The 13,574-nt window shown below is 38.6% G+C and overlaps 1 pseudogene; it reads left to right on the top strand.

The window, feature by feature from the left end:
- Window positions 1-128: 128 nt before the first annotated feature.
- On the top strand, window positions 129-8,958 carry LOC109695315 (interferon-induced protein with tetratricopeptide repeats 1-like; annotated as a pseudogene).
- The last annotated feature ends 4,616 nt before the right edge of the window (window positions 8,959-13,574 follow it).

Raw genomic sequence — 13,574 nt, 5'->3', positions numbered from 1 at the left:
GTTACTATTTTACCAAATTTATTCTTAAAAAGCCATCCACATATGTATGTAATTAATTGTACAGATTGCCTTCTTATGCAACAATAAAATCAAATAAATTAATGGGGGAATAGAGAAATATGGGACTAAGAAGACATGGGAGAAAGTAAATCTAGAAAGTGTAGACTCTATTTAGATGAGTGTTCATTGTAAAATTCTCTTGACTTTTCTCTGCTTGAAAAGCACATAATAAAATGTTTGAATAAAAATGACCAATGTTAACCTCCAAAAACAAAGGTGATTGAAATAAATGCAACAAAATATACATGGGCTGGAAGATCAAACCACAGAAATAAGAATAATAGAGTTCATATCACCTAGAAGATGGGTGCTTCTAGGAAAGACATGGAGATGGGACATCAAGTAGCTTCAGTAGAAACACTGTGCATATGAATTTGTAGATGAGTTCTTGACTTTTCAACTTAAAATACACACATAGTATCAATTTCATTGTCCTGTTTTTAATATTGTACTACAGTTATGTGAAATGTCACCATTGAGGAAAGTCAGATGAAAAGTACAGAGACATCTTTTTGCTACTTCCTGTGAGAGTTCCTTGTTTCCAAATGAGCCTGCAATATAAAAATGACATGATAAAAATTCAGTTAGTATTTGTGGGAAGACAAATTGTGGTATAGGTGGGGTAGATAGTACCTAGATGACACCTGAGTAAAAGTCATCAGACGATTTATGAAAAAGTTTTTCTGCTGTCTGACTCCTCTATCTGTGCATGTGATTGCATGTGGTTCACAAATAACTCAAAAGCCAAGAGTATATTTACATATAGTGATCAAGACACTGTAATGAGCTGTTAGTAAGAATAACCATGTGAACTTATGAATTTAAGAGAATTTAAGATATGATATAATTAGCAGAGATATTCCAAATGTTAAATACCAATTTTAAATCATGAGGAGAAATATGTGTAAACCTGACTTGTATGAACTGAAAACTCCCAAGAAAATCAAAGACGCAGGAAAGTATATATGAATTTGGGGCTTCAGTTAAACCTTTTCCTTTAAAGATCGTCTCATGGAGGCATATTGTATACCTTCTATATTTACTACAAAGCTTTCATTTAACTAAGATTACCCAAAATGAGGGCAGCCCCTTCTGCTAATGGAAAGGATGCTCTAGAACACACAGAAGCCCACCATGGAAACCCACACTACCTAGGGGTTGAATTTGTTTCTAACAAGAAGCCAGCTTTTAATATGGAGCCAGACATATTCTACATGGCTTTTAGTCAACTGGTAAGTGATTCTAGGTCAAAAGTAATGACTTTGGAAATAAGATAAGGATTTTGTATAGTACACATTCCCTAATATGGTGCGATTTCAGAAAAATGGCCTAGTATCTGTCTACATTAGAAAAATAAGAGAATAGCAATAAGAATAATTGCATTCTTTCTCCATGCCTTTGTCTGAATCAAGAAGACTCTGAGAAGTTCGCTGCCTACTGTGTAGAAGAGAAAATAAAGAACAGAGTGATGAAGACTCTGAATCTAAGGCTGAAAGAAAAGAAATTGGGGCCAGGCCTTGAAGGCCCCAAGACCTGGGGCAGGTCCTTCTACCTGAGGATTTTAGACATACAATAGACAGGATTCAATAAGTGCTGGTTCCAAATTCAGGTGCATAAGAAAATCACTTGAGGATTTGTTTTTAAGACTGAGTTTGGGGCCCATTCCTGGGAGTGTATTCTATTGGGGCCTAGTCAGCATTATTTTTTAAACTTCCCTGGATGATTCTAATGTGCAATGAGAGTTGAGATCTGCTGATTTATTTCAAAAATTTATTTATCAGCTCAGGAAACTGTGGTTCATTGAGGTCAAGTGACTTCCCACAGCTAGTCAGTCTCTTCCGGGGTTGTTTTTGGACTCCTGAGAAATGACCCATAGCCTACAGCTAAATTTCGCTTCCTAAAAGTTTAATTTTGTCCAGTTCTCATTTTCTGTCTTATCTGTGCACACACACATGCACACAAACACACTGCGTTTGATGTCTGCTTCCTCTCTCCTTATTGTTGCTCTGTCCTGTGTTGCCCATACGTCTGTTGGTTTCATAGAGGCACTGAGCAGGATGGTAAATAACTAGATGAGCCTGAGCCTCATAGAACCAGGACCATTGCCAATGTCAGACCAAACACTGAAGAAACACTTCTTGTTCCCTACTTGGCATGCTATCTAGTGCTTTGAGAAATAGAGAGCTCAGTTGCTTTCCATAAAAACTCTATGTTTTGCACCCAGATAAGATAGGTTTTCTAATTCATGCATATTTGGCATTTACTCATAGCCTGAACATTGTTATGAATAAGTGATCTAAACCTGTCACATTAATTAGGGATTTTTTTCTTGTGTACAACTTTCTAACTTCTTCAGGATGGCTCTGTGCAGTGTATGGAATTGGTGAGGGCTGAGATGGAGGGGAAAATGACAGGAGAGGTTGAACAGAAACTGTCCAGATCAGTCATAAGGTCCAATGATGGTTTCTAAGAGGAAAACTTCCTTGCATCCACTCTTGTACTGCTTGACACAGTAGGAGATATTTTAAAAAGGAAGCATTGTCTTTTGTTTGATGACTGAAAATTATAACAATAACAATGTTAATCACAATAGCAGTAATAATGTGAACTGGATTTCTCTGTTTCTGTATCTGACCTAACACAATTTTGCCAACTAGATAAAACTTTTGGGATGTGTAGCTAAGTTTGACAGGACTCTAACTTCAAGCAACACTAAGTGAAGAACCTTTTTAAGGTAAAATCTGAAATGTATGGAGGATAATTTCCTGCCTCTCTGCTTTTTCCAACAATGTAATTGGTAATAGTATTGATTTATGACCTTTCTTTGTTCTTTGACTATAAAAATTCATGTAATCTCTTCCATGGTTAAAAAAAAAAAAAGGTCATTTAGAGTGACTTGAATCCATGTACCCAGGTTGGGCACTCATATTTGGCTCTATTATTTATGTCAACAATAATAATTATTTCTTATTGGCAGGCTCTATATGGCAAGCCCTTGTGGGGTATTTCAACTCAAACTCTAGGAACTAAAGTGGTTTTGTGGGAATTTGAACTGGGAAGTCATGGTAAGGCATGGCTCACCAACAGTTGATTTTTGTGTTGTCATTTTCTGAGGCCCAACATCTTCATTCCTGTACCAAGTTGATTGTTTGTTTCCGTCTAACAATCAGAATGCTCCTACTTAAGTAAGAGGATATTTTTATTTGTGATAGTAGATTCCTTGTACATATAGACGCTCAACTGAAAATAGAGCTATCTCTTCTCGCAATTTTTCCTTTTCTGTACAGTTGTCCAGATTCCATAAAGCAGCCTCCATGAGATACAAGAATGGGCTGATGCTCCTTGTTAGGGTAGAGGTTCAATGTGCTTCCAAAACATGGCTAGTCACTGAGTTTCTGCAAAACACTTATGGTCCAAGGTCAAAGTCACCAGCAGTCTGGGTTCAAACCATAACCATTCATCTGAAAGTTCCAAAAAACAGCATACCTGACTCTTGCCATACAGCTGTGGACAAAAGGCACCTTCAGAAATGTCTCTCTCTCTGATTTCTGATACTTTCACTCAGCTCAATTGCTTGATACCTTTTCTATTTGTGAACATGATTCCTGACTTTTATTATCTGCAGGACACAAAGAAAAACATAGTTGACAAAGGCTCCTACATAAATATGGGTCCATAACAACACATCCATAGTTAAGTTTTCTGGGAAACAGATCTGAGTCAATCCTCTCAGCAAAGAGCTTTCCTGTGATTAAATTAACCTTGGATGTAGTGCACATGCTTTGTGTAAGCAGTTGGGGAGCACTTGTGGGTATACACCAGTAAGAATAGATCCTGAACACAAAACAGGCATGGTCTTTGTAATCACTAACTATAAACCCAGAAGATGGCATGTCCAGTGGAGAGAAGACAAGAAAAATTGTTGTGAAGTCAAGAGGATGGTGCATGGCTATGTTGAGTTTGTGTAGCTATGATAGACATTTCTGGGGACCAATATCCCCTTAGGTGTCTAGGAAAGAGAGACTGATGACACAAAAAATATCATCATTAAACACTAACATGCTCTCTTTGAAGACTTGAGGTGTTTGCACATGACTTTTCTCTATTCCTATGCCAAAACAAGAGGTTTAAATATGCTTTCCACCATTGACCATTCTCCAGGTCAGCAAAAGTAGACAACAATTAGTAATAAACACACTCTCAGAGAAGATGGCATCATTGGGAAAACACTCCCACTCAGAGGCTGACTGGTTTATGTCATAAACTGACCAATCCCTGGTTCCAGATGGGCAAACAGAGTGGAGGTCTGGAGATGTGATTTTTCACAGGTTCACTTGAACATGTGTACAGGTCCCTAAATGTAGGCTCAGTAGAATAACTACACTAACTAGCATCTGCTAGTGTCAAGGAGTTGCCAGGTTAGCAGAGAGGAATTCACACAGCTTTCACATCTTCCCTCAATAGTCCTGAAGAAAGCAAGAGGGCAATCTCTGCTTAAGTTTCAATTTCCATGTACAAGAATTTTCTAGTTTTAGCATCACTATCTAGCTTCAGTGTTCAACTGTCATTTGCAAAGACATGCCTGAGTTAACATCATGACTTGTTTATATAGGCCAGTCCTGGAGTTTTGATTTCTGTAAAAATCCACAAGACACACAGGCCAGGTCTGCAAGGAGCCCACCCTGCTGAAGACAATGCAGGACTTCTACCTAATTCCCAGCAGCCATGGGGTAAGGATTTCCCTGCTTCTCTGACATTATCTTCCTAAGCTTTAGTGAAAATGTTAATCAGTACTTTTTCAGCAGGTTTAATCTGAGTGAGGTCAGGATTCCCAGCTCCTAATGTGACTATCTGCTCGTGACTGCAGTGTGTGTGTTTCTGTGCAGCACTGCACATACACACCCGTTCATGCCCAGAAACAAGTTGCTTTATTATTTTTGTTGCTTTTTTATTTTTGCTAACATTGGCATAAGGAAACTCTTCCCTGCTTCATCCCAAAGAAGGGGAAGAAGTGGAAAAAGAGTTTTGCGGGAAAGGAGAAAATGATCCCAATATCAGAGATTCTTTCCCATCTAACTCCCATTGTCCAGTTTAGGAAAGTGAGGGGCAGCCTGTCTGGGTAGAGACACTGCTTTCTATTCTTCCTCACAATGGAGGAAAAGCAGAACTCAGACAGCTGTGTGAGCCACAGTCAGGGTCTCTCTGATGTCTTGTGGTGCTGTGAATATGGTAGGAGAAGCTTGTGGTGTTCCTCCACAGGCTCCAGTCTTACTTACTGACAGCTGGGTTACCAGGAAGGTCTAACTAGATTAAAGATGAGCGATTACCTCTTCCTGGGGAAGCCAGGCCACTGCAGGACTCTGGTATCCTCCTTTCTTGGGTCTTGATTAGACATCTCTGCTTATTATTATCCACTTATTCCTTACCTAAAGGGCTAAATATGGGAAATTCTTGTGGTCCAAGAAAACCTTGAGTCAATTTACTCCTATTGTAATCTGCTAAAACTCACTTTAGTATTGACTCGCTAATATCCTTTCATGGTTCTACTGGGAAATATTGGGAGGGGCAAATGTTGCAGAAATTGCACAATTTCAGGCCTATGAACAACCCTTCTACAAATACAGAGTTGTCACTGATAAGGAAAAATAATAATAATAATAAATGTTATAAAAGTAATTATCACTTCTTGAATATTAAGTTCATTAGTGTCAGTCTAAGTTCTAAAGTATTATGTAGGACTAGAGGCCTGGTACAAGAGGTATGCACCTGCCTACCAACCTTGGGGCCCTGAGTTCAAAGGCCAGTACTGCTAAAAACCTAAAATAAAAGTATTATGTAAATTATTAGGCTTAGACTTCAGAAGAAATTATGAGACAAACCAATGATCACTGCATCATCCTAATTTTCCAATAAGTGATCTTAGATTTAGAAATTGTAACATAACCGAGTCAATAAGCAGTAGAGCTGAGATGTGAACAGAGAGTTTGTTAAATAGTTAAACCAGTTTTTCCAGCGATGGATGGGGTGGGGGGGGCTTCATGAAATCATTTCTGATGATGTTCTAATCAATCTTTATGTTTTAATGCTTTTGTGTTTATTTTAACATACATTAATAGAAAACATATATATTATATACACATCCTTTTTTAAATTGCTGATCAGGTTGGCAATATGAGTTTTTAGTCTAATAAAATACATTCAAGATAATATTTACCATTTTCATAGTGCCTATGACCTAGTAACATTTTTCTCTCTCTTCACCCATCCAACACTGCTTAGGTGGAAGGTGGGGACATAACAGTGTGTTAAGAGTAGTTCAAGAATCAGTTTTGCTGTCTTCTAGTAAAGAGGGAGATAACTGGCCATTTGGGATGTTCTAGTTGTGAAGGAGGCTACTTAAATAATTATTTCAGGGGGTACTACTCAATGATTTTATGAGAATAATTTCTGTTCAACATAACATCATACATGTCATATATTATAGACAATTAATGTGAGCTATTATGATCTTTATTACTATTAAAGTAACTACTCCATTTTAAAAGACAAAGAAATCATTTCACCACGGTTATAAACTGAATTGTGTCCCCTGCCATTTTACAGGTTGAAGCTTTATTTGCAATGAGACAATATTAGGAAACATTCTCTAAAAGGAGGTAATAAAGGTTGAGTGAAGACCTGAGGCTAGGCCTTACTTCTATAAGGCTAGTGTTCTTACAAGAGGCAGAATAGACAGCACAATCCTCTGTGTCCATTGGCCAGGCAGGAAAGACCAAGTGAGGATGAAACAGGAACACAGCTATCCCCCAAGTCAGGAAGAAGAGCTCTTGCTAGAAACCATATGGTGGACACCTTGATCTATTGCCCCTACCAAGACTCTTGCCTTCTTTTGGGGTCTACGAATAATAATCTGTTCTGTTATTTCATGTGTTACTGTGAGTGGTTGCCCCTGTGTCTCACTTGACTGACACACCTGCACTTATTTCCCCCAAAGCCTAGTGTGATTAGTACTAATATTATCCCTATTTTGCAGGAGGAGTGCTGAAACTTGACAGTACTGAAACAATGACACAGAGCCACGTTAAGCACATTCATTGTCTATGAAACATGAGTATCTAAAAATCAAGGAACTCTCAAAAAATTCTAAGTAAATGTGAAACTTAAAAGAACTAGCACTAAAATTGTACAAAATACTAAAATTGTTTGGCTTTTTCTCCTTGACTGTTCCTCAGGTTACAAAATTTCCTTTCTTCTTATAGTGAGAATGCTGATGACTATCAGGTCCAGAAGAGCCTGGTTCAACTGAGATGTCACTTTACATGGGGGCTGGTAGTCGAAGACTCTGAAATACCTGATTTAGAAAGCAGGGTTTTAGAGGAGATTGAGTTCCTAGACACCAAGTTCAATGTGGGAATCCACAACCTTCTGGCCTATGTGAAACACCTGCAAGGCCAGGATGAGGAAGCCCTGCAGAGCTTGAGAGATGCTGAAGACTTGACCCAGAGACAGCATGCAGACAAGTCAGACATGAGAAGCCTGGTGACCTGGGGCAACTATGCCTGGCTGTATTACCACATGGGCAAGTTGGAAAAAGTCCAGACTTACCTGGACAAGGTGGAGAACACTTGCCATAGGTTTGCAAGTCCCTTCTGCTATAGGGTGGAGTGTCCTGAAATGGACTGTGAGGAAGGCTGGGCCTTGCTCAAGTGTGGAAGACAGAATTATGAATGGGCCAAGGTCTGCTTTGAAAAAGCTCTGCAAGCAGAGCCTGAAAACCCTGAGTTTAGCACTGGCTAGGCCATTGTTGCTTGTCACCTGGATTCCAATTACAAAACAAATTATACCAGTAAACTATGTTCATTGAATCCTCTAAAGCAGGCTGTCAGACTAAGTCCAGGAGAGGCATATATTAAAGACCTCCTTGCCTTGAAGCTTCAGGATGTAGGACAAGAAACAGGAGAAACGTACGTTAAAGAAGCTCTGACCGACACAACCTCCCAGACCTACATCTTTCAATATGCAGGCAAATTTTACCAAAAGAAAGGCTGCACAGATAAAGCTCCTCAGTTGTTTGAAAGGGCCTTGCAGACAACACCCTCCTACGTCTTCCTGCATTACAAGGTGGGGCTGTGCTACAGGCAAGAATGATCCAAATTAAGGAAGCTTCAAGGATGAACCCTAGAGGAGGGCAGGATAGAGAAAATGTGGGCAGAATGGTCAGATTAGCCATATTCCATTTTGAATTTGCTCTGGAAAAAAAAGCCCACATTTGATATTGTTCTTCTACACCTGGCACATATGTATGTTGAAACAAGAAATTATAGAAAAGCTGATGACATTTTCCAAAAACTATTAATCATAAAACCATCTGTGAAAAAATTACTACAAGAAGGATATCTCTATCCGAAGTGGATGCAATTAGGCATTATTTAGAAACCACAAAAATAGAAAATACATCACTTATAAGAGATAAAAGTATTGTTTCTTTGGAGAAACTGGCTTTAAAGAAACTTTAAAGAAATGCCTTAGACCTAGAAGTCTTGAGCTTCCTTGAGTGTGTCTACAAATTGAAAGGAAAAGTGAATGAAGCACACAGGTACTATAAGCAAGCTGAGCCTGGCTGCTGACTAAGAATATTGTGGGACATGGTCCATAGGCACTGAAATATAAGCCACTTTCTCATTTTATTTGCTTTTTAGAGTAACAAGTACTAACCCTCTGTGGCACTTGCTGCTTTGTGTAATTCACTGTAATGACTTAAATTTTGAACAAGTACTCAAACCTGATAAAAACATTAAACGTGTTCAGAAAATAGTGAAACAGAGTGTGTGTGTGTGTGTGTGTGTGTGTGTGTGTGTGTGTGTGTGTAAAGAGAGGGAATGGGGACAGAGAGAGCATTTGTGTGAATGTGATACAGTAGTCCAAACCAGTTTGTTGAACATTTGAAGCAAATAAAACACTGGACTTATGTACAGTAAATTGTAATTATTTTAATCAACAAATAGTACTAGATACCCAAAACACCAAAATGAACAGGTAAACATTATTCCTAAGCCCCATGCAGCTTAGAATCTCTTGAGTCAGAGTTAAACAGATACACAGTCAAAAATCAGGTTTCCATGGGAAAATTGTCTTGCTTTCTAAAGGGTGGAAGCCTAATCATTTATTGATTTTTAAAAAAAATTCCTGTCTACTTACATTAGAGAAATAAATAGGTCCTAGAACTTAAATATGTCTCTTTGTAACTTAGAACATGTTAAGTTTTTAGAAACTGTATTTTGCTGGTTTCCTTAACACTTTGCCTGTGTAGGGTTTCTCCCCAAATCCTGCAGTCCCTTTCAGTGAAGAGAGCTGTCTCCTTTCCCTCTGGCTGTTTTCTGTCTGTATGCTATCCTCACTTCTCCATCCATACAGGTGGCTCCAGGGAGCATGTTTTTTACATGAAGCAATGGAAGAGTAAAATACCTATTTTTTTTCAGAATTTAACGTATTCTGTAAAATCTGTTGGCAACCCCTTTCCCCCAACTAAATTCTTTGTTTTCTACTTGTTTGCATTTTTATTTTTTGCCTCACATCCAAGGTCTCTTAAAGAATTAGCACAGACACATGCTGTTGTTAAGTAAAATAGCAAATCACAGTAGGAGGTAGTGGTCATGGTTTTCTCTGTTAGTAAGTTGTTAAAGAATGTACGGGGATAGTCATGAATGTACAAAGTGTTCAAATCCTACTTCAGTTCACGTGGCCGTGGCTCTATGATGACAAACTTTGCCAGGGAATAAAGCCATGTCTGGTGTCATTAGTTCTAGTGCCCCTCCCCTTCAGTGTTGGCCTCAAATCTTCCTTTCTTTTTAAGTTGAGAGGTTGTGGCATAATAGCAACAATCCTCAACTAATGGCATTACTTAATAGTGACCGGATTGTCTGTTTCAATAGTAAGAATCCTAGCCCAAGCACACCACTGCACGGCCTCTTGAATTTCTGTAGAAATGTTTTCAGTTCCCAGTGCTCCCCCTAAATGTCTGCTTTCTTGCCCAATTGACAGAAGGTCTCAAGACTCCTGGTTGGAGATCTTGGAGCCCTCAACCTGGCTGGTTGTGGAGCTGGACCACGCTGAAGTGGAGGGTGGGGCCCAGGAGCTGCTGCTGTTTGGAAGTACTTGCCACTTGTAAATCCAGCCTTAATCTTTTTCTGACACCTTAGTAAGAACAGACTCTGCACAAAGTGGATATCAAAGTTAATACTGTGAGAAGCAAAATAATGAGAACTGTTTACCAAAGAAAATGAAATATCACATAATGTCTGCTTTTTATCATTGATTGCAGTGCATCCTTAGAAAACCTTAGAATCCATGCTTAGGCAACAAAAACCCACTACATTTTTGGAAATTGTATGCTCTCTAGCAACTTTGTGTGTATTTTATACAAGTACTGTTTTATGAGTTATATAAAATGTTACAAAAATAGGAAAAAAAGTCAGCTTTCTCCATAATAGTATCCTAAATTTAATTCATTCTCAAATTGTTCCAAGGAATTTATTTTATGCTGTTTTATTTGAAGTGCTATTTAAGTCACTTGCTGATATTGACCTAATTAAGAGTTATGAAAGGGATATAAAACAATCTGAAAGAGGAGCTCATTAATGCAAAGTAAATCTCTGGACTATTGTACTCTGTTCTATGAGGTTTGTTTGACAATCCCTAGGGTGAACTTATTTAGTATGCTTTATTGTTAACCTAGCAGCACCTCTCTGTCCCATACTTCCCAACCTTGGAAGAGATTTCTGCTTTTCTCAGGGCTCAATAATATTAGTGTGGTACAGTGTAGATATTTGCAGAGAAAAACAAGAAATAGCAAATCGTGGAGCCTAGATGCTTTTTTGCATAGACAAAACTATTGCCATCTCCCTCCAGGCATTACCAAGAAGTCTCTTTAAATTGACAGCTGGGTTTTAGAAACTTGTTACTCCCATGTAAATGACGTTCGGAGCTTCAGTTGGTGCCATTATTTAGTCCGAATCCTAAGTCTGGCCAAACTACAGCTCTTCTTATACACTACTGCTGCAGGTATCCCAGTCCGGGCCTTTGCTAATTGCTGTCTATATAACCACTGAAAGCTCCAGCCTCTGTGAACCACTCTAACCACCAATACCTCCATTCTCATGATGCTACTAGAGCTGGGATTGCATTGGGAGTCAGGGCATCTACCCTACGGCCTGCTCCAAGTTGGATAACCTAATTAGTCTATTATCTTCTGCTATAGCAAAAGTGACTCTGCCAGAGGCCCCACCGGCTTCATCACATTATGGCAGATGTTTTTATGGTAGAGTATATGTATGAGGGAGATATCATATGGCAAGGGAGGAAGCCAGAGGGCAGTTGTCAGTTTTACAACCTCTCACTAGGCCTCACCTCTTAAAGGTCCCATCAGCTCTTGGCCGTGCCACACTGGGGACCAAGCTTCCAATGCAAAAATCTTTGGAGGACACAGCCAAAGCATATTCAACCTTAGAATCCATCAATAGCCTACGGCCAGGGCTGTGTGCCTTGTCCCCAGCCAGACTAAATGTAATGACAACCCCTTCCACTCTGACGTTCCGTGCCGAAGGGAGTAAGCCTACTCCAACATTCCCCTTAAACTCCCCCTTTCACCCATCCTCTTCCTCCTGAATCTGAATACTGCTCAACTTATGACCTGTATGAATTCATTTTCTCCTCTCCTATTCAAGTTTACCTCCTATCTCTTATCTGTGTTGTACAGATACAGATTAATTTTTAAAATTAGGAATATAAATGAAAGTATTATTTACTGCAGTGATTCTCAACCAGGGTTAGGCTGGGGCTGTAAGAAGAGAAGGGAGGTATTTTGCCCTCCAGGGGGTTTTGGCAACATCAGGAACCCCTCCACACACACTTTTTTTTTTTTTTTTTTTTGATGGCTACAATTATGGAACACTACTGACATCTGGTGGGTATATATAAGAATGTTGCTTAAATATCCTACAATGAATGAAGTTTCCCAAAGCAAAAAATTATCCAGCCCAAATGTCAATAGTGTCAGAATTAAGAAACTCTGACTTACCTCCATTTCTTAGAAGAATTACTCACAGGGTTTATTCTGAAGCACTACTTGAGAAATACCTACCTATTTCATTTCAGTTTCCTAAGTAGGTTTTTAGATCAGTTTTCATTTTTCAATTTCTGTTCCTTTTCTGTAGTGGTTGTGTTTTATGTATTAATACACATACATTCAAAAGAAAATAAACTTGGTTTCTTAAGAATCCAACAGTTTTTTTTTTAACAAAAAAAAAACCCTCAATATTCAAATTCCATCTAGTAATTTCAGCATGTTCAACACTCACTGAGTAGTCAGGTCCTTTCTTTGCTTTTTCTCAATCCTAAAAATGCATATTCCTTTAAATTTTTATATATGCATGTGCTTTTCCTTTCCTTTTTTTTTTTGGTTGAGACAAAATCTGTCTATATTGCCCTGGCTGGTCTCAAACTTCTGGGCTCAAGCAAACCTCCAGTTTCATCATAACATTTCTATACATCCATAGAATGTACTTTGATCATATTCACCCCCTCTTCTTCCCTCCCCATTTTCTCTTCCCCTCCCACCTCCCTAATAGTCCCCTTTCACTTCTGTGATGTTGTTTTATTGTTGTTGTTTAGTTTTCACCAAGCTTCCACAAATGAGAGAAAGCACGCAATGCTTATCTTTGTGGGACTCATGCCCAACTCCTGACTTGTGTTTTCCTGAATTCAAAGTCCTAAACAATGTAAGTAGATAACCAAGATTTTTTATCTTTGTTTTTTTTTTTACCACTGATTGCTTTGCTACTACTCTTAAATATTTATTTATTTTTTTTAAAAGACTACTTCTTAGACCAGACACAGATAAGAGGAGAGATAAAGAAACAGGAACACAGAAGGGAAAAAAACTTTATCAATGTACTGGAAAACTCTCAAACATTGTAACTCTATTAAATTTTTCTATATTCTTGCTAACAAGAAAATTCTAGGTTTATCTTTTCAATTCAAGGTAAATCTTCCAGTACCTTTTCTAAACTGTTTTCCCAAATCTGATAAATATTACAATAGCCTAAGGGCCTACCACACCCTCATTGCCTCTCTGATCTCATTTTTTTCTGGCTTTTCATTTGCTCAATGCACTGTGAGCTCCATTCTACCCAGATTTTCCAAGTATGGTCCTGCCTGAGGGCCTTGGAACCTACCTGTCCTCTACCTGGAACAATCTTGCTCAGCCCCATACCCGTGGTGTCTTCTCCTTACCCCCAGATATTTGCTTTCCACTCTCAGTGAGACCTTCCCTCACTACTGTACCATATAAATAGCAAAACACTCTACAGTATCCCATCCCTTTCTATGCTTTATTTTTCCCATCTGACAGTTAATGTGCTTTACTTGTTTATTATCTTTAGTACACTAGCAATTAATTCCACAAGGGTGGGGCCTTGTCTAATTTATTTGTGGCTATATTGATAGTACTTTGAACA

Source organism: Castor canadensis, chromosome 7 (assembly GCF_047511655.1).
Source record: "Castor canadensis chromosome 7, mCasCan1.hap1v2, whole genome shotgun sequence".
NCBI classification, from domain to species: domain Eukaryota; kingdom Metazoa; phylum Chordata; class Mammalia; order Rodentia; family Castoridae; genus Castor; species Castor canadensis.
This window is presented reverse-complemented; position numbering and strand designations above follow the sequence as displayed.